The sequence below is a fragment of the Emys orbicularis genome, chromosome 13, assembly GCF_028017835.1.
Source record: "Emys orbicularis isolate rEmyOrb1 chromosome 13, rEmyOrb1.hap1, whole genome shotgun sequence".
NCBI classification, from domain to species: domain Eukaryota; kingdom Metazoa; phylum Chordata; order Testudines; family Emydidae; genus Emys; species Emys orbicularis.
Window position 1 is genome coordinate 39,152,506 of NC_088695.1, and position 23,056 is coordinate 39,175,561.

Here is a 23,056-nt window from a genome sequence, read left to right on the forward strand (position 1 = left end):
CTGCAGTGCTGGCTTCTGGAGGAGGCTGGAACTGGCAATGTGAAGACCTAGCAGTGGCTGCGACCGCTTCAGATGGAATTGGGTAAAACCCAGAATGGTATTTTAGCCTTTTTTGTAACTGCCTCATATTGTTGACTCTCATTCAGTTTGTGATCTACGATAACCCCCAGATCCTTTTTAGCAGTACTAGCCAGTTTATTATTCATTTTGGAGTTGTGCATTTGATTTTTCCTTCCTAAGTGAAGTATTTTGCACTTGTCTTTTATTGTATTTCATCTTGTTGATTTCAGACCAATTCTGCAATTTGTCAAGGTAGTTTTGAATACTAATTCTGTCCTCCAAAGTGCTTGCAACCTCTCCCAGCTTGGTGTCATCTGCATATTTTAGAAACATACCTCACTCCATTGTCCAAGTCACTAATGAAAATATTGAATAGTACCAGACCCAGGACTGCCTCCTGCGGGACTCCACTAGATACGTCCTCCCGGTTTGACAGTGAACCACTGATAACTACTCTTTGAGTATAGTCTTTCCAGTTTTGCATCCACCTTATAGTAATCTCATGTAGACCACATTTCCTTAGTTTGCTTATGAGAATGCCATGTGAGACTGCGTCAAAACTAAGCCCAAAATATATTCCATCTTCTGCTTCTCCCCATCCATTGGGCAAGTGAACCTGTCAAAGGGAGGAAATTAGGTTGGTATGTAATGATTTGTTCTTGACAAATTCATGCTGGCTATTCCATATAACCTTATTATCCACTAGATGCTTACAAATTGCTTGTTTTAATAATTAGTTCTAATATCTTCCAGGTATCAAAGTTAGGTTGGCTGGTCTGGACTTTCCAGGGTTCTCTTTGTTCCACCTTTTACAGATGGGTACGAAGTTTCCCCTTCTCCAGTCCTCTAGGTCCTCGTGCATCCTCTGAGTTCTTAAAGATAATTGCTAACAGTTCTGAGATAGCTTCAGCTAGTTCCTTAAGTATCCTAGGATTAACTTCATCAGGCCCCATCAACTTGAATACATCTAATTTATTCAAATATTCTTTAACTTGTTTTTCCTATTTTTGTTTGTGTTCCTTCCTCCTTGCTGTTAATATTGTATTGAGTATCTCATCACCATTAACCTTTTTAATGAAAACTGAAGCAAAATAGGCATGAAATACCTCACGCCTCTTGATATCATCTGTTATTAGCTCTCCTTCCCATTAGGTAGAGGATCCATACTTTCCTTCATCTTTCTCTTGCTTCTAATGCATTTAAAGAACCTCTTCTTATTGCCTTTTATATAACTCATTTGATGCTTTAGCCTTGCTCTATTCTTCTGTATTCCTCCTTAGCAATTTGTCCATATTTTCACTTTTTGTAGGATTTTTTTTTTTAAATTTCTGGTCATTAAAGAGCTCCTCCTGGAGTTTTGTTGGCCTCTTACTATTCTTCTTGTCCTTCCTTCTCATCAGAATAGTTGGCAGTTGTACATTTAATATGGTGTCCTTGACAAACTTAGCTCCCCTGAACTCCTGTACCCCATGGGACCTTACCTACCAGTTCCCTGACTTTGCTGACGTCTACTTTTTTGAAGTCCATTGATCTTATTCTGCTGCTCTTGTTCCTTCTTTTCCTTAGAATCATAAAATCATCATTTCATGATCACTTTCACCCAAATTGCCTTCCACCTTTTGATTTGCAACCAATTCCTTCCTGTTGGTCAGAATCATGTCTAAAATGGCTGTCCACCTGGTTACTTCCTCCATTTTCTGAAACAAAAAGTTGTCCCAAAAAGTTGTCCAAAAGAAGAACTTACTAGAAATTTTGTTTTGTTTTATTACTTTTCCAGCAGATGTCTGGGTAGTTAAAGTCCCCCATTACTACTAGGTCTTATGTTTCGGATATTTCTGTTTGTTCTAGAAAAGCCACTTCTACTTCCTCTTCTTGATTTGGTGGTCTGTCGCAGATGTCTACCATGATGTCACTCTTTCTTTTCCCCCTTTTATCTTTACCCAGAGACTTTCAACTGGTCTGCCTCTCACCTACTTATGGACCAGAATAACAATATTCTTGATGTATAATGCAACAATTCCTCCCTTCCCACCCCTCCGTCTATCCTTCCTGAACAAGCTATACCCCTCTATACCAATATTTCAGTCATGAGATTTATCCCAAGTCTCCGTGATGCCAATCAAGTCATAATTCAGCCTTATGTACTAATACTTCCAGTTCTTACTATTTATTCCCCACACTCCTTGCATTCGTGTATAGACAGCTAAGATTTTGAGCAGGTTCCCTCACTGATTTCATTTTTATTGCTCTTATGACCTTTATTTTTCAATTTTTCCTTCAACATCTAGCTCTCTGTAAAGGTTGCTTTTTTCATGCTTACTTGTGGGCTTTTGTCACCTGTCCCTTGTGAACCTAGTTTAAGGCCCACTTCACTAGGTTGGTGAGTTGGTACATGAAGATGCTCTTCCCCTTTGTGGGCAGATGGACCCCATTTCTTCCCAGCATATCTTCTTCCTGAAACAGCATCGCCTGGTAAAGGAAGCGGACCCCTTGACCCCCTCATGCTAGCTCCCAGAGCCCCTGGAGTCGCTGCTGATCTGCTTAGGGTCAGACCTGGCAATATCATTAGTGTTCATGAGGATGAGCAGTATGCAGTAGTGGTCAGAGGGATAGAAGAGCTTCAGCAGTCTTTCCATAATGTCTCAGACGTGGGCTGCAGGCAGGCAGCATACCTCCTGGGACATCATGTCATGGATGCCTCTGTCCCCCTCAGAAGGGAGTTCCTAACCACCGTCACCTTACATCTCCTTCTCTTGGGTGCGGTGGCTATGAACCTTCCAGCCCTGGGGGCAGGTGGGACCTCCTTCTCAGCCACTGGGGTCTGCTCCTCACCTCCTGTTGCCAGCACAGCATACTGGTTCTTAACTGTGATAGCTGGGGGTGGAGCACTCTTTACTGCTCAAGGTGGCAGCAGCCAGTCTCCTCCCCATAGAGCAGTAGGTTCTCCTTTGGTGCTGCTGTAGTCATCCTCTGTCCCATGGGTGTCCTGTTAAAGAGGTACTCATGTTCCCGAATGCTGCCCAGGTGAGCTACCTCCTTCTGCAGCTCTCTTACTTGTTTCTTGAGGGACTCCACCAACAGACCTCTCACTCAGGGTGGTTACCCTTGCCTGGCTTTCATTGGGGGGACATGCAGGCCAAGACGAGGGTCTGGGTGGAAGACTCCAGGGTCAGGTGGGGGCCCACAGAGGTGTAGGTAGGTGTAGCAGTGGTGTTAGCAACACACCGTTTTCTTCCCATTGCAGGTTCTTCCTTGTAGAGTACCTGCAAGTTAAGGAAAGGAAAAACAAACAACCTCTCCCCCCTCCCTCCCCCAACAGCTCTACCTCCCTGACTAGTGGGGAATGCATAATAAAGAAATTAGGATGTTGAAAATTAAGCAAAGCCAAGCAGGTTATTAATGGGAAGTTGCTGCAGGGTTTGAGAGACATATAACTATAGAGTAAGTCTTGAAAGCACAGGTAAACTGAAAGAAAAGGCTTGTGCCAGATAACAGTCACGGTTTAATTCACTAAATATTGGCTTCATCAGGCACAGGACAGGAGAAAACATCTTCGAGGAAGAATTTTTTTAATACTTTACTCAACTTGAGAAGGAGCTATTGTACTCTACAGTATATCAAATATATGTTTGGCAATAGACTTTATTAACCTATTAAATCAGCAAGATGAAATAGCCACTTTGTTCTATTTAATTTAAAACAATAAAACTAAATAATAAAATTGTGGCTTCATAATGTAGTCTCATGTTAGATAAGGAAGGCTTTTTATTCCAATATTAGAATTTCTTCTGGTATTAATGCAATGTTTACACCCCTGTGTTTAAGTATGTGATGGTACATAAGGGTCTATGCTTATGTTGGTGCATTACATATAATTAAATGTGCAAATTCTATTAATGCCATGTAAAGGCTCTGAATTCAAATGCACACCAATTGGAAAATGAAAATGTTGATGCTTCTCAAAGAAACAAAGTCAGTTAGGTTGCATATATCATATATGCAGGTGACTTTGTATTTTCCTTAATCTTAACATTTGATGAGAACCGTAATTTTTTTTGTCATAGATCTTGAGGCCATCTAGTCTGACCTCCTGCATACTACAGGCCGTAGAATTTCATCCAGTAGTTTCAGTGTCAAGCCCATAACCTCTGGTTAAGGTTGAGCTTATCTTTTAGAAAGACATCCAATCTTGATTTAATGATTGTAGGTGAGGGAGCATCTACCATATTCCTAGGTAAAAACGGGGGAGGGATAGCTCAGTGGTTTGAGCATTGGCCTGCTAAACCCAGGGTTGTGAGTTCAATCTTTGAGGGGGCCACTTAGAGATCTGGGGCAAAAATCAGTACTTGGTCCTGCTAGTGAAGGTAGGGGGCTGGACTCAATGACCTTTTAAGGTCCCTTCCAGTTCTAGGAGATAGGATATCTCCATTAATTATTTATTATTATAAATTATTCCAGTAGTTGGTAAATTGTTCCAGTATTTGAATTCATAACCTTAATGGTGTACAGATTACCTTGTGGCAATGAGTTCCACAAGCTATTCTTTGATATCAAGAGCTTAGCAAGATTAATAAATAGATGAGAAATTTATAGGAGTACCAAGAATATCCAGGAATATAATAGTAATGGCTTTAGATAAATAATAAAAACAAAACAAAACCCAGGAGTTTTTGGAGGGATATAAACCTTCAAGCTTCAAAACCTAAGCCATCCTGTAATAAAGGGGATTGGAAGAATTTTTCCTTGTGGGCAGGTTATTCCACAACTGCATACTGCTGGGTTTCCTGCACCTTCCTTTTGAGTCAGCTGGTGCTGACCACTTTTGGAGACCAGATTTGCTCTGATCTGGTTTGATGCAGTCTGGCAGTTTTTGTGTCCCTAGGATGTATGGCTGTGGAAGAATGAAGCCAAGTTTTCAGTATTGGTGTTGGCTTATGTCATGTGCAGTGACATTTATATCCTAGAAACATCTTTAAAACAATGTTAAATTTGAGTGTTTTGTTGACAGGGAAACACGAGAGCAGAAATGAGCAGGAAAGTCGACCCAGTGAGTAAAAAAGGAGGAGTAGATATTCAGAGTCTAGTGGGAGTTGCTTTGTAGGGTAACCAGACGTCCCGATAAAATCGGGATTGTCCTGATATTTAACTCTTTGTCCTACGTCCCGACTGATGTACGATCAGGATGCCATTTGTCCAGATATTGTAGGGTTGTCAGGCCTCTGGTTGTCACTGGGCTGGCAGGCTCCCTACCTGGCCGGCTCTGTGCAGCTCCCTGGAAGTGGCGACATCTCCCTCTGGGTTCTAGGTGTAGGGCTGGCCAAGGGGGCTCTGCATGCTGTCCCCACCATGAGGGCCAGCTCTGTAGCTCCCAATGGCAGGAAGTGTGGCCAATGGGAGCTGCAGGGGCGGCACCTGGAGGTGAGGCATCATGCTTAGCCGCACCTCTGCCTAGGACCCAGAGGGTGATGTGCTGGGCATCCACAGATTCCCATTAAAGTCACAAGGAGCTGTGGATGTCCAGCAACTCTGATATCAGGACATTTTTAGTAAAGTTCAGTTACTAAAATTGGATCAAAATCCTGAACTCAAGCTCTTGGCACGTAAATAAGGGGAACTGATTGTCAAATATTTTGTTTGCGTGAATGTGTTTGTAATTTTCAAGTCCGCACATACTCTACCTGCTGTCTGTTACTGATTTGGACTAGTAAACAGTTTTTTCTTTTTATTGGAAAAACCTTCTCATATCACCTTCAGCAACAGAATGGCATTTTTGACTGTGAATTCACGGTCTTCTGTCAATTTGTGGAAATAGTGTTATGTTTTATTTTAAATTTTGTTTCTTTTGCATTTGATATAAACGTGGGTTTCAAATAAATACTCTGGTTTTTCTCCTAATTGCAAAAATTAATCAGTTTTACTGCTGAAAATGGAGATTTAAAATTAATATCTAAGATACATAGATCAAAAATGTGTCACTAATTCATCCTTGATGGATACAAGCATAATTCTATTGGATCTTTCATGTACTTTTTTACCCCTTCATTGGTTCTATGTTGCTTATATCAGGGATGAATATGTTCCGTAATCTTAACCCTTCTCACCAAAACCTAGACATTTAGGGGTAGTCTTCAGGTGGGTCTCCTGCCATTTTGAGGGTACAATTCACACCCACAAAACTCTACCCCCATTTTATAAGTCCTCTCACAAAACTGGTAGTGAGAGATTCAAATGCTTAAGTCTGAGCTCAACACTTCTTTAGGCATACAAAAGTGCAGGCAGTTTGGGCTGAGTCAAATGAAAATATACTCTTTGAAGAGAACAACTGATTGCAGGAGCTGAGAGTTTGTGACACGTGATTCCATGCACTGGCCCTATTTCTAATGGGTTGTATCAAAGTCTGAGCTATAAACAGTCCTCAGACTTAGGAAAAGTTTGGATCTGGATCTGAGCTACTACTGCTACAAAATGCTTAGATGCCATTATTCTTATAATATTCTACTTTCTTCAAAGGCATGCACTGCTAGAAGGTAGTTCTGTTTCCTAAAGGTAGGGAGGGGATTTCCTTCCAGTACATTGCTAATCAAAATACAAAATGCAGAATACTAAAAAGGTCACCATAGCACAGAGCTGTACTATATTTCACCGAATACATTAGGCATTTCATTGCTGATAGGTCATTCTAGAGACAAAGATTTTAATGAAACTGGAAAATGGCAGAAAGCTGCTTTTTTTTTTTTTTTTTTTTTTTAACCCTGCTGTAGATTGGAAATGTGCAGCGTTAGGGTGCCATCCTGCATTGAGATCCCCTGAGCCTGCATGCTGTCTCATTGAGGCTGTACGCTTCTTTCCATTAAAACAACAGGAGCGTTAACAATTACATTGCTCCATTATTCAAACACAGTAACCAGAGTCTGCTGCAGTCTGCCGTTCCTTAATCTGTCCCTGCAGTCTAGAACCCCGCCTTCCAAAATGGAAGATGATCTGGGATCTCAGCAGCCCCTCCTTCCCCCAGTGTGAAACAACAATGGCTTCACACAGAGGCCAACAGGGTGCCATATGGGTTCAGGAGCCTGAGCTGGGAGATTGGATGCAGATTTAAGGCCTTGTTGTAGTCACTTTAGAATTCTAATTTTTGTGGTGATTTGAGGACGTCCTATCTTCTGCGGTATACTCTAGGATAACCCCTGGGCAACCACAAAGGGAAATGATAAAAACTCTGTGTTAAACTTTGGCGATTGATTGCCATTATTATTTTATGTAAAGAATGCACTTTGTGTTTTAACCGGTATTTCATTGAATATAGGTTTTGCTGTCAACATTCTGATTGGCTTCAATTGGTTACTGGTGGAAAGACTTGCAGGTCAATGTATTAAAAGCCACAGAAGCTCTGGAGGGATGGGGGTGGGAATGATAATAGAGAAGCTTTCTTGTACCTGGAATAGCAAATAAGCATGCTTGGAAGACATAGTATAACTTAATACATGAAATATGAACATGTTTATCTTCTTGCTGCATCCCTTTTTCTTCTCCGTTTCAAAATGGGTATCCGAGAATGGTAAAATGGCCACGATGTACTTTTGTTCAACCAAGGAGGTTTAGATGGGTTTAATAAGGGAATAAGAAATATAAAATACAGCCCTAAATCAAACTTTCATTGTAATAATAAATGCAGATTTCCTTTTTTTTTAAAAGGAAAGTTGTGAAATTGGTGACTATCCAAGCTGCTGTCACTGGTGAAAACAAAGACCTCAGTTTTTTCATAGATTAGGTATAGACAGGGCTTAATTTGTGCCGGGGCTGAGTCCTGGCACCCCTAGACTTGGCACCTCTGGGCTTGCTGCAACATTTACGAATGTAAAAAAAATTGCTTTAGCCCCGACCCCTCTTTCATTACAAATTAAGCACTGGGTACAGATGAATGAAAGCTTTGTCATCCCAGTCGTGCGCACCTGCTTTCTTCTGGAAAGTTACGTTCAGTCTCAGAAGTAAGCTCTCTCACCAGATGTGTTCCGTACCTGGATATCGATGAGATTGCCTGCAAGGGTATCTCTTATAACAGTTTGTGATGGAAGGTGGATGTTTGTCTATTGAGAGCACCGTTTCCTAAAGGTCACTGAACAGCTGTCCGAGGATGATAGCTGTCAAGGCTAGATCCTGCCTTTTCAGGCAGTGCTTTGAACTGGAGGCAGTACAGAGCTGTACCGCTGCATCTGGAGAGCCTCACAAAGATTCTTCAGTGCATGGTGACCCCTGAGAACATCCAGTGTGAATTCTGCTTCTTGGTGCATCGAAAGACTGCAATTGTGCTCAGCTCTTGAGTGAGGGTACAAGCAGAGAAGGCTTTGTTCTCCTTCATTATTGATGCACCCTTGTAGAAATGCAGTCTTGCCTTTGTCTTTGCTGACCTGGGGAATATTTATTTAAACTATGCTCGACGGCTTGAACCTTCTAGATGCCTCCTGCAAGACTGTTTCCTTGCTATACTACTAATACGGGGGCTAGATCCTGCAAACAGTTGTTCTCACAAGTGAATCCCTTGACTTCAGGGGGACTAATCACATGGATAAGGACTCTCACATAAGTAATGACTCTCACAATTATCATTTAGCCGGTCTCTCTTTACCGAGCCAGTCCAGACTACTTGATGGTTGGACATAATATTTAAATACTACTAAAAAATATCAGAAAAGTCAAGTAGGTTTTATTCCATTGGTGTTTATGTAGCTTCAGGTTAAAGAATTGTGGGTGGAAGAAAAGTTGCTGAGGATAAACTTTGTCCCAGTGTGCCAGTGAAAAATATAGATCTACAGTATAAAATCTTTTTATACTAAGACATATTCAGTAGATGAGAACGTACTATAAAACACTTCTGTCAATGTCTTTGCCAGATATTTAATTGGGTAATTTGTTAGTGTACAGGGATTTTTTTTTGACTAGTGATTTCATGCATTGCTACACTAGGTCCTTCTGAGAAACCACCTTTAATTATGGAACGAACCTGATTTTGTTTTGAGTACTTTTGATTAAGAGTTGGGTCTATCGTGGCCATAGATGACTTATGAATTATCCTTTCTCTTGTGATAGAGAGAAAATTATGCCACTGTCTCAGCTCTTATGGAAAAGATTTCATTTTTCCACACCTGTTGGGACTACTGAAAAAAGTAAATATTTATTTTTAATGACATTTTAGAGCAGTAAGGCTGCTGTAGAAGAAGAGATAATGAAGCATAGTCCATACTGTTTGTCCTTTCCTGAGCTTTAGGGACCTGGTTTCCATGCCAGTTGGGCAAAAATATTCAGACTGGGATTTGTCTGTAACTGTCAAGGAATAAGAAGTGATTGCGACTAACAAACTCTGAGAAATTGAGTCCTCCCAGTACTGTTGACTGCACTGTCTGTGTGTTGGAATTAAATTAGCAGCTACTGGCATGTGGGTTTTTGGTGTGTTTTTTTTTTTAATACGGAGCAGTATGGAATGGAGGGGGTGTAGGGGAAGTATCAGTTTTCAGGAGATTTCCTCAATTGTTTCTTTGTGTTCCTCTCCCTATGGGTTTTGATCTGAGTTTCAGGTTTGGATGAGCTGGAAACTCAAAGCAACTCAGCTGAAGCCACCATATTTTATCTGGTTTTGGCCTTAAAACTATTAATTCCTCCCTGGAACTTGTAGGGATAGGAAGGGCATTTGCTCAAATTTGAGTTCAGGTGCAAGAATAAGAGTCCAGTGTTTGGTTTGCAGCAAAACCAGAAAGTAGGTATGAAGATATTTGTTTTTGATCTAGCTTATCTTTTCTGAAGAGAATACATAAATTGCCTTATTTTTAGGATATAATTTTTGTTCAGTGCTCTTCATTGAAGTGAGTTGCTTTTTGATGAATTATTGCTGGTCTTCCATTAAGTTTGTTTGCTGTGTTGCTCTGTTCTACAGTCTCCTTTCTCTGACCTGCTCCCTTGACACTTCTTTAATGAACCTATTTTCTTAAAACACATGCCCAGGGAATAAGTGTATTTAGTTGATCTAGCGAGAATTGGATGTGTGTATACATTTTCTGCATTGCTATTAAGATTTTTTTATTTATTTATTGAAGTACTATACATTTTGTGGCTGCAGTTTGTTAGTACAATCCCAGATGCATGTTCGTCTCAAAAGTCAATATGTATGACTATAGAAGATTTGACATAATTCTGAAGTGTTTTTTAAATGCCTAATTCTATTTCCATTGAAGCCAATGGCAAACTTTCTTTCTTCCCACTCTTATGGTCCTGACTCATGTTTCTACGTTATCTCTTATTTCCCCCCGCTATTTATATTATGCCCATCACTGTGGCATATGAGCACTTTATTAGTTCCCACGATAGAGTTCTATAGAACTGAACAGAGACTTGCACCATAGAGTTCAATTGAAATTGAATAGGATTCTATAGAAATTACTAATGTATAAACATGTATTGTTACCTATAGCCACAAGTGTTTGCAGGATCAGGGTCTAAGAAATAATAAATTTACAAAAGTGGGGAAAATAGCAGTGCAGAGAATTTTTGATAGCTTTGAGAAAATTACCTAAAGAGAAATCGTGAAAACTTCACAGAACTGTAAGAAAGGCCTTTTCATTTAACAAACCAAAAACCCACTCAAATATATGTTTCTCAAAATTATAAAATGGTATGCATTTCTATAAAAATCTATTAAGGGCATTGCTAATGATTTTACATGGAAGAAGACCAGATACTACAGTGATGGGCAGAAGTATACAATTCTAAAATAGAGATAGATACATTATGGTCCCAGTCCTTATAGCTGATCTGTATGGGTTGACTCCAAATTGTTTCCATTAAGTTTCAGGCGTTCACCTGAGCATATCAGCTTGCAGAATCAGAGGTCTAAGATTCTGCTTCTGTTATGCTACAGAATGGACTACATGTTACTTTGCAAATTTATTATTGAAATGGGCAACTGTTTTACATTCAAAAATGTTCATATTCCAAATTAAGCATTGAGATTTGAAGAAAGCAGGAAATAGATTATTTCTTACCAGTACCTGAGATGTCTGTTTTTATGAGGCTGGGTATTTTAACTCTTCCTAATTAAAATACACAGGGCACTGATCTTTCCATAGAGAGGTTCTCAAACATTAAGTGAATGAACCACAGATAAGGAATTCAAAATATCCCTAATAAAAGCAAAGATTGTAGTCTAGGGGCCAGATCCTGCAAAGATTTAATTGTTAGTAAAATTTTACCTGTACTAATGACTTTGAAGGATCCAGGCCTACGCTAGTAGAAAATGGAAAGAAACAAAGGGATTTTTTCCTGCTCTTTTTAAAAAATGATACACACAAAATAGATCACCTCAGGACGCAAGTAACTTACAAAAGAGCTGAGAATGACAGTTCAATATGAAATTCTCTTGTTCAGCATGGTTCTCTAGAGCCAATTAGCCAATACTTTCACCTGCAGCTAGTTTCTCCAACCTGTCTCTGAAGGCTTTTAAAATTCTACTGGAACCAACTATTAGAAAAGGTGTGCACAGATCTAGGTCTCTCTAGTGTAGATCAGAAAAGAGTCTGGACCTGTTCTGCCTTTTTTTTTTTTCTTCACTCTCCTGAATCTAGTAGATGAGCATTCTGCTGTCACTTAGCTATTCTACACCACTGCATTTCCATTGACTTCAATGGAGTTAGTGGTGGTTACAGAATCAGGCCCAGGGGTACCAGGATAAGTAATACTGATGTAAGTGATACCAGAATTGGGCCCAGGGACACCATCACAATCTAATACATTAATGTCCAGCTAGAAAGATGAAACAGCCCCTGTCTTAGAAACCCCCCCTTAATCCAACAAAACATCTCTCTACAGTAGCTTTTTCTGCAAAGGGCAGATCTTATTTCTTGCAAAATCTTTGCAACCAAATGGACAAAATTTATTGATAGCCTGGCAGCCATTTTACATCATCCCCAGGTTCCCAGCTAAACTATTAAAATTAATCAGGTGGCAAACTTTCATTATAGCAGATCTAATAAACAATAAAACAGGCTCCCAGTGTTGGAAATGTCAGTGAATAGAGCAGTATATTAAAAGGAAGCAATTCTTTTGAAGTCTCTGGGGAAATGCTCCAAAATGTAGTCAAATCAAATAAAACATCATATATACCAAAATATTTATTTTTATATAGCCTTGTGACAGTGCACTTTCCCACTCGTGTCTCTTTTCTAGCCACAAACTGCTCAGAAACCTTCTGGATCCGATCAAACACCTTGTGCAATTTATTTACTGTGTTCTCTCTTCCACCCTTACAAACTTGTGCAACCCTGTATTTACACCAGCATACACTCCTTAGCTCACTCATCCAGGGTGTGGGAGAGAGAGAAGGTAGTTTCCCCCTGAGGGATCTGTCCTGGCTCTGATCCTGAAAAACCTGCCAGCCTGCCCCATGCAGGTTCTTCCTGTGCTGTTTTCTACTTTCTGGACTAATGGGTTAATTAGCTTTGTAGCTCTCTCCAGCTCCTCCCCAATCAACCAATTAGGTACAGCTTTACCCCAGTTGACTGTGGGGCAATTTAATTGGTGATCCAGTGATCAGAGTGCTGGTACAACTGATGTTGCCCAGCAATCTGTCACAAGTATCTTTCATACACACGTACCATAGCCAACTATATGCTATACAATCAAAAGCAAAGGCAAGTAGTATTTGGATTACAATGAGCTGTATCCTACTTGTACCACCTATATGTAGTGCTGGGGATGAAGATGGGACTATGGGTGATGGGTGGTTTACTAAGTACATGGAAGCTTGGCTCAGGGAGCATGACTTGTTTCTTAGGATATGTCTACACTTACTGGGAATCGACGCTGTGGCAATCAACGCACCAGGGGTTGATTTAGCAGGTCCAGTGAAGACCTGCTAAATCGATCACAGATTGCTCTCCTGTCGACTCCGGTTGATTTAGCAGGTAAGGTAAGTCGATGGGAGAGCATCTCCTGTCAATGCAGCATGGTGTAGACACCGCAGTAAGTCGTCCTAGGCTATGTTGACTGCAGCTACATTATTCACGTAGCTGGAGTTGTGTAACTTAGGCCAATTTACCCTGGTACTGTAGACCAGGCCTTAGAGGGGTTCCAATGTCATATGTGGGGAAAAGAGATTGAGACTTGACACAAGGCCTGAGGAAAGTCAGAGTCAATTAGATGCAAGAAAAACTAATTCAGTAGGCATGTGTCCCTACTCAGGTGAGATTTTTGGTGAGCCTGGAAATTCTTTCCTAATGGACACAGACTGGAAAGCAGTGTGTTTGCCTATGGTGTGCCCCTGAGAACCTTTCCCTCTGAACATGTGTGTACTGTACATTTCTCAGTACAATGCAGCCATTAACAAGTCACACCCATGACCCACCTGCCAAATATGTGCCTCCTGTTGTGTGGCATAGCCAAATCCAAGAAAAAGAGATCTGCACTAGAGAGGTATTTGTTCACTAAATCCGGATTAGGCACTACAGCTGCAAGGCCTTTGTGGTTGGCACGTGGGGGACTATCAAATTGCTGCTGAATAGGGCCCTTGCTTAGCAAAATTAATTCAGCCATTACAGCCATCCACCTTGAATCTCCTCTGAATTTGGTTGTTGCTTCGGGCCTCTTTTTGTGCTCAACAGAAATAAACATTGTTCTGCTGGTTGTTCAGGAGTTTTTAAAAATCATGCAGAAGCTAGCTTGTTGTTCATTTAATTATTCAAACATGTTTACTAGACACCAGCAAGGCACTTGGTCTATTTCTCTCAGCACATGATCTCCTCCCCACCCCCTTCACATCACTCTAGACAGAAGACTGCAATTAATTCATTAGTCGTATTATTTACTGCAACAATTTGTACAGTCTGAAGCTGTGCTGCGTGGGTGGTCTTCGCAAAACATTGGGCAGAGTGATAGTTATACCGAGAATGCCGTCTGTATAGCAGGGTAATGCAGAGCTCCTGCAAAACCTACTTTGTTCCTTGAGTAGAACTACCCTTTTTTAAAAAAAAAAGAGAAATGAGTGCTGTGGTAATAGGACTAGCAGTCCGTCCTTGAATCTAATCTGATAGATTCTCAGTGGTACTTTTTCACTAGGAGGGTGGTGAAGCACTGGAATGGGTTACCTAGGGAGGTGGTGGAATCTCCTTCCTTAGAGGTTTTTAAGGTCAGGCTTGACAAAGCCCTGGCTGGGATGATTTAGTTGGGAATTGTTCCTGCTTTGAGCAGGGGGTTGGACTAGATGACCTCCTGAGGTCCCTTCCAACCCTGATATTCTATGATTCTATAATAATGGCTGGCTCTGTCTTTGGAGAAGACTTCCTGAGGGCTTGTCTGGAAGGCAATTTAGTGCGTGGCAGGCTGGGGTGTACATTTAATGCTCTAGACTTCCATGCACTACACGACCATATGGACCTGCTGCTGTGCACTAAAAGTTCTATGGTGCACTTTTATCTACTGCTGTTTGAAACAGCTGGCAGTTTGCCAAACAGCAAAATCAAATAAATAAGAATGATAGTACACTTCTTTGTAATGGGCAGATTAACTGGGTAATGATCGTGCAGCACCTTGAAGATCAAGGGCCAGATTTTCCAGTTTCCTTTTCTAGGGGTGCAATTTAGCATATGCAAATAATGGAGCTCTCAAATTAAACACATTTAAGAGGCCCAATCAAAACTCTTTTAAATATCAAGCCCTAATAGCGCCACGTAAATGCTAAGCCGTAGTATTTTTCAAAGCTTTATGGAAATATGCTTTTAATGTTTAGGTAGCTCCATGTTCAAGGGGCTTGTATCAGACTTTGAGATTAAATTATGGGTGTTGGAGCAAATAGCCAATCAGCACAGGTGAGAGAATCAGCAGAATGAACACTGCAGAAAGCACTTTGATGACATCATCAGTTTCCATCAGGCCCTGTATGAACTGCTGCTGCAGTTGCTGTGGCAGCTTTTCCCTGTGATCTTTTTACCTAAACCCACTTGGTAGGGGGCAATGCCACAAGCTCCTAGTGTCCCCAGAAAAAGAGTTTTACTTGTGCACTTCTTGGTCCAGAAGGGGTGGCCCCACCTGGGCTCCATTTTACCTCGTACGCCCTATGCTGCGGTATCTGCTTGAATTGCTCCTTTCTGCAGCTGCTGTGCCAGCCTCAGTCTGGCTAGCTCCTCCCTGTAGTTTCTTTCCCAAAGCAGGTGGGGGGCATGCGGGAAGAGACTGCATGTCACCTAGTGCTCTCAGAGTGTCAGTATTAGGGTGACCAGATGTCCCGATTTTATAGGGACCGTCCCGATTTTTGGGTCTTTTTCTTATATAGGATCCTATTGCCCCGCACCCCCATCCCGATTTTTCACACTTGCTGTCTGGTCACCCTAGTCAGTATTCCCTACACATTTCTGAGTCCAGAGGGTGCTGAGGTGACCCCAACTGGGCCCCAATAATGTCTTCTCCCCATGGTAATGGGAGCCTTACTAATACCTTGATAAACAGAGCAACACTATCCTGGACAAATCTCTATCTGAGTAGCTGCATTCTGCTCCAAATTCAGGCGGATAGAGTGTGCTTCTTCCTATCTTAAATCGCAGGGTGTAACACCACTGTGTGCATTTGCTTCCAGAGATGGCTATGTTTTAGTGGTGAGCAAAGTGATTCCACAAGATATGGTTTGTAAAGAATGTGGGATTCTTTACAACGAAAGGTGGTATATACATGTATGGTCTTATGGTCTGTTATAGTGGTACTTGATGGGAAGTGAGAGGACAACATGAATCTGTCTCTAGTAAGGCAATCCTAGACTGGAACAGAGAATGACCTATGGTAAATGAATCAAAAATGCACTTACATTGGAATAAAGAAGGCTAAATCCCCAACTGATGTAAATCAGTCTGGTTTTGTTAAATAGCTACATTGGTGAACAGCAGCTGAGACTCTGGCCCGTATTATACTGACCACATGAAAGAGAATTAATATAGAAGCTCAAACTACAAAAACTTCATCTGCATGATCAAGAGGTTGAATCTTGTGTACATTTTGATGCCCTTATCAGATGATGAAACATACACTTAATGCATACGGCAGAACCGCACCCCGGCCTTGCAAATGTAAAGGTTTTAGCAGGTCAAATCTGTTCAGAGAACATTGGGCAGGAAGTAGGTTATCATCATCATCCACAGGTAGGAGGAAGTATTACTCAGTAATGGACTTGTGAGGTGGATCTATCTGGAGTTGCTTCCTGGATAAGTGTCATCTGTCCAAGTGAGTGTTTTCCCACCACTTGCATATTCAGTAGTAGGTACTTTTGAACATAATTCATGAATTGTTCTTAATTGCTATTTAAGTCTAAACTATAACTAAGTGCATTTTACAACAAAAATTGCCTGCCTTCTATCAGTACGTTAATTAGCCACATTTTAATTAACTTAATTTACGAATGCTTAGCCTCGTTTATTGGATTTATTATTCCTCTGCTACATGCCTCTTAATAGTTTCTATCCAGCCATGATGGTATGGTTATGAATTGCCCAAGGAATTCGATCATTGTATTTTATTTAAGCAAAGGCTTTAAATAAGGCTTGTACACAAGAAATCTAGTTGGTATTTGAGACAGGTCTTTTTTCTCTCTTCCACAGAGAGTTGGTAATTCCAGGAATTTTTCAGAAACATTTATTCCAGAGAGCTGCTATATGTGATACAGGATGTTCTCTAGTGGGCAGGCAACTCTCTTCAGAATGATAGGCAAGTATTTGTAGAACTAGAATGCATTCAGTATGATGTACCAGTGCTTATTTCACTTCCTTGAATGACTATCAGCTTGACCTCTCTCTGTGATTGTATAACTAGAGGGCTCGATCCTGAGGGAAAATAAGCTGCCTCAGCACCCACTGAAGCCAGTGCCCCTTGGTAATGGAGACTTCTGACGTTGGAGGAGCAATAGAGAGATTAGTTCAGGAAGCTGGATAATGAATAATTCTCAAATTCCATAAAGTAGCAGACTCAAGATATTTAGAAAAGCACCAGGGAAGAGATGTGAATATGGCTGTCACTTTAGAGAAGAAAAATAGCGGCATCAGTGTAATTCCATTGGGACTACTCTGACATTCCATTAGCAGATGTTTAATGAGTAAGCGACAGGGGACGCTCATCTCTTGAACGCCTCCTACTGCTGACTGCAGTACTGCAATCCTTTTCCTGCTCCTTATGACCCCTGTAGGTTGTTAACCTCGCTTGGCAGATCTTTAGCGGCTTGGCCCTCCTGCTGGGTCACAGTAAAAAATGAACCCTTTCTGGGGTAGCAAAGAGTCCAACAAAACTGTCTGTCTGCCCTCCCCAGGGTCCTTAGCCCTGGTTCTGGGCCCTTTAAAATCAGCCCTTTGCTCAGGCTGAACGAGGCATGTCCCTTTCATGTGTTTAAAACCACTTCACTGCTGGCCAGTGGAGGAACCTGGGTGTGCTCGTTACTCTGGGTTCCAACCCAGGGACATGAAAACAGCAGCCACACACCACTTCAATTTGTTACTGTTACTTCCCTGACCCTCTTCCCATCTGGCCCCTTTATCTTCAGCCCTAACCTCAGGGTTAACATTTGGAGTTCCTCTCTCTCCCATCCCAAGCAAATGCAGCCAGAACCAAACTCCCTTCCTTGCCCCTCTGGTCCCAGCCAGGAACTCATATGCTACAACTCTGCAGTTCCTTTCATCTGAGCCTGCAGGGCTCTGTTGGGTTGCTTCCATGTAGCGTCTTGAGACAGCCCTGGAGAACCCACCTTTGCTGCTCTTTTCCTGGGATGGCATGTAGTAGGACCCCGAGGTCCTTCAGCAGGCTGTCATGAAAAGCCTGGTATAACCTGTCACAGAGCTGAAAGGATTTTTTCACGGTTGACCTGCATCTCTATAACTGCTAATATCTCCCATTTACTAAGGCCCGGACCCCGTTCTCACTGAAGACAATGTCACTAAATCCATTGTCTTCAATGAGTTCAAGATCAGGGCATAATGCTATTTAAAAATAATTAGACTCTTTGCCCTAACTATATAGCAAATATACTAACTTGTGCTCTTATATAATTTAATTCAATGATTGTGAAAGGTACTGGGGTCAACAGCCCTGGAGACTGAAATTCTCTGTTTACCCACAGAATAGATACAGCCCTACACGTCTGTCAAAGTGCCACAGTACTGTTTCAGTTGGGACCTTCTCAAGGGGCAAGAGAGTAGTTCAGTCTCCATGCTCATTCAGTTCTAGCCCTCTCTGCTTAGACTGCGAAAGGAGCCCGCTAGTAGCTAATGGGAGTGGTGATTTTTGTACCGTGGATGCTCATGGCCTAGGAACTGGAATGAGAATCAACAACTCTATTTATATACAGCCTTCCTCTTGCCATGAGTGAAGAGTGTATTAGCTTCTTCGCAGTATCTTGACATTATTAAATGTAATTCTCTCCACAAGGCAGAAGATTTCCATGCAAGAGGTTGAATTTTAAGGATCCAGGCTTGTAGACCACTGAACAGCCTTCTAATGCTAATGAGTTTCAGCCGCTGTTGGCCAAGGTCACATCTGAAACAGTGACCTAGGGGTGAAAGGCTCAATATCCTATTACCAAGCCTCTGAGCCATCCAGTCATGTTGATGGATTTACTTTCATGTTTCTCAGATATTAACTATATTCACTTGAGAGAGAGAAACCAAAGCCATCTTCTCTGATGCAAGAAAAGCCTTTGAAGAAAAGCAGAAAATGTTATTAATTTTGATTAATATTTCTAAATAATACTTCCACAGAGCTGTAAAGGGAGCAATGTACAAAATATTAAAAATCCTAAAGATTTTACAGTAGGAAGATATCCTTTGGGGAAACAGAGTGGAAATTTAGTGGCTATTTCAGCTTGTAATTTTCTGTATGAGGATATCAGATCAAACAGAATTTTAAGCTAGAAGCAGCATGCTTTTTTTAAAAAATCATTCAGCTTCTGCTAATTTGCCCCATGACATATAGTGCAGAACCTTTAGAAAATTCTTAAATAGATTAAAATTGTATTTAGGAATGAGTTCATCTTGAGCTTTATGAGCTGCAAAATTGAAACGGGAATATTAACTTGGAATTATAAAGAAATGTAAGCGTATTTAAAAGACAAAGTGAAAATTCTGTAAGCATCAATTCATACACAAGGATCAATATAATCATTTTCTCTGTGGTTTACTACATACAGTGTCTTGATCAGCAATAATTTTAAATAGCTTGGAGTGTTTTCAGCATCATACAGAATATCTCCTAAAAAGTGAAGCAATTTTGTGGCATATGTATCCGGTTTTCCATGTTCTGATAGGACCACATGCCAAAGCTTACTTTCAAAATAGTCAATCCAAATCAATAAACCATTACAAACAATTTAGACAGTCATCAGTTTTGGATGGGAATGTTCACTAAATGTTTGTGCAGCGCCTAGCACAATGGGGTTATGATTAGAGCAGGTGACATTTTCATTCAAATTTTTTTTTTGCTAAAAATATGCAGATTAAATATTAGAAATTTAGCAAATTTATTTTAAATTCACTGAATTGCTTAAGCTGAAAAAAAATCTGAAAAAAATGAAAAGTTTTGTTTCCAACTTTCAAAAATGTTCAGTTTTGGTTTTTCCGTTTGAAAGGGTTTTTATTTCAAATTTCACTTCAGTTTTATTAAAAAAAAATTAAAAATGTAACAAAATATTTCATTCAACCCCAAACATTTCCCCCCCATTTTTCCATTCAGCCAGTGACTTGAAAAATCAGTTCTCCATATAGCTCTATTCCTGATCTCTGTGGAGACCTCTAGGTGCTAAAATAATACAAACAATGTATAGTAATCATCAAACATGGACCTCATCTGATATTCCTTGCAGAAACACATTTGAATAATTATCATATCCCCCTCTAGAAGCTGGTCCTCAGAAGGGATAAAAGCTTATTACAGTTCCCAGCTAAGAGAATTACTCTTCTAGTGAAATTGGTAGAGGCTAGTGGTTTTGGTATTGAAGATCACACTTTCAATCCTTGTTCACCACCCCTGCCGGGGAAGGCGGAGGCTGTTACACGTGCCCTCCCTCAAACTCCCATTTATCTGAGCAGGAGGTTCAGGTGCATGGGAATTAGTCTGAAAATTATAGCACGATAGAAGTTTGTCCATAATATTCTTTATAAGCACTGGGCAAATTTTAAAAATCTTGTTTTGTAAAGGAGGAAGTTTGTCTGGGGTGGGGGAGAGGGGAAGAGATGTGGGCTGTCTTTAAATTGGTTAATAACACTTAGCTCTTACCTAGTGTGTGTGTCATTTGTAGATTTCAAAACACTGTGTAATGGGAGAAGGTAAGTTGATGCACACGAGAGATGAACTGGCTTGCCCAATTCAAACACCCAGGAACAGAACACAGGCCTCTTGACTTTTAGAGCAGGGTAATTGTCTCCAGATCATGATGCCTGAAGTCTTCTCATCACTTCCGTTGGAAAGGATCAAACCATTACAGTTCCAGAACTATCAGCTTGATTTTTTTGGAAATATACTTTACAGTAACTTGTTGCAGCTGAGCAGTGGAAAGTGATGTAGATCAATTTGCGTGTTATATATCGCATTTCAGAATTAACTTTTTTCCTAGTGAGCCTCATTTTGTTTGCAGTTAATTCAGCCAGTAAATAATTCATGATAAATATAATAATGCTACAAAATTTGTCTAAATCAGAATGAAGGTGACAGCTAGGCTGATGTATTATGCAATTAAATTATATTTAACAAAAGCCCAGTGGATTCATAGCATCTATGAATGATAGTGAATGAAGGATTCACATTAGCTCATTCATATTTTTTTTTGCCCACATGAACTAGCATTGATATGAATGGTATTTAGTCAATATAATTAAACGTAACGTACCACGTACTTCTAAACCACGATTTCAAAGCCTGATGTCAACATTCTGCCAGAGTCCCTATTTATAAAAGTAACTCATTTAGTAAGTCTAATGATGATAATAAACTTTTTACCCAGTGGTTAAAAACAAAACCAGCATATATGTTAAAGAAAAAAAATCTGCCTTTCTCTGGGTTGAAAATTCTAGGGGCCTGAAACAATTTCAAATAAGAATGGTAACATTTATTTACCCTGCTCAGCACTGGTGTAAGATGCAGGTATCAGGTTCCCATCAATATTAGAGCTGGTTGAAGTATTTCTGTATTTTGATATTTTTAAATGAAAACATAATTAAATTGTGATGGAAATATGGGGTTGGAGTGATGGAGAAATTCTGACAAAACATTCCTGTCTTTTCAGTTGGTTCTTTTGATTCAATAGGTCCAATGTGAGGCTCTAATTTCTTCCTTTCGCTCTCCATGTGGAGGATATATGATGGACAAAATGTAGTGGAACCACTGTGGTTCTGCTGAATTTAGAGATAGGAGGCAGGGCCGGCTCCAGCTTTTTTGCCGCCCCAAGCGAAAAAGGCGAAGCGAAAAAGAAAGGAAAAGAGGGGGAAAAAAAAAAAAGATAAAGCTGATCGGCGGCACTTCGGTGGCAGCTCAATCGCATCGCTTCATTCTTCGGCAGCAGTTAGGTGGCGGGTCCCTCGCTCCCTCTCTTCCTCTTCGGCGGCACTTTGGCGGCAGCTCAAAGAGGAAGAGAGGGACTGAGGGACTCACGGCCAAATTGCCGCCGAAGACCCGGACATGCCGCCCTTTTCCATTGACCGCCCCAAGCGCCTGCTTCCTTCGCTGGTGCCTGGAGCTGGCCCTGATAGGAGGGCAGGCTGTCTCAGGGGAATCCACATTCCATACAAGCTAGGAAATGGCGCTGTGTGGCATATCTTCATTCTAGAGGCAGAAAAGCACTAGGCAACGGGAAGGCTGGAACCACAACCAGTGGTTTCACAGCTATGTGGATCCACTGTTTTCTCCCTACACTGTGAATTTTGGACAAAGGTCTATATGAATAGCTGGCACTCTGCAATCCGAAGGGAGATTTCCATTTTTTTCTGTTTCCCTCAGAGACTCCCCTACACGAGGCCCATTTATTTGGGTTTGTTTGTGGGGTCATGATGTGGCCCTCTAGTGTGTATTTTCTCTTCCAGCATTTAGTTAGCTCACTAAAGTACCACTGAGGTGAGTCAGAACTGAAAGTGATGGCATTTACACAAATAACCGCAAGCTTAGCCCTGGGAGAGAGAAAATCGGCTTACAAAAATCATGAGCAGTCAGCTAGGTAGGACTCTCAGAAAGTGAATTTGTGCTTCTATAGCTCTAGAAATTGGTGGTGATGGGGAACTTTTAAACTCAGTTTTCTTTTTTATATATGCTTTGCACTCAGGCGAAGGGGATTGCTATTTTCACAACCTGATGAGGAGTGCCTGAAAGAAGAGAAAATAATAAATAGTTAAAGTTGTTGTGGCACCTTTTATAAATATTTTATGGTGACCATACAATGCTTCTTGCATCTGAAGAAGTGAGGTTCTTACCCACGAAAGCTTATGCTTCCAATACTTCTGTTAGTCTTAAAGGTGCCACAGGACCCTCTGTTGCTTTTTCCAGATTCAGACTAACACGGCTACCCCTCTGATACTATACAATGCTTGTCCATCTAGTCATGTCTCTACCTTTCAGCAATGTGCAGACATGTGAATCATTTTATTTCCGGTTGTAAACTGGTTTGGTTCTGTGGACTCTCCATTTGGTCAAGTGGATTCTCTGACATTCTGTGGAGCTGTGTCAAATTACTCCAAATTGTTTCTTATTGGGAACATTTTTTGCCTTTTCTGGAATTATCAGATCATCAGATTAACAGTCTATGGGATTGTCATAGGGTGACTGGCCCATTAAGGAAAATGGGTCCAGATCAACCTGTGACACATTTAGATCACTTCCCCAGCTGGAGAAAATGTCACATGACTGGCAGTTCAGGTGGCTAAATCAGGCCTTTGTGGTGGAGATAAGAGCAGCCTGTAGCAAGTCAAAGAGAAACTCCGTGTAGAAAGTTATGGAAGTTACTGCTCAA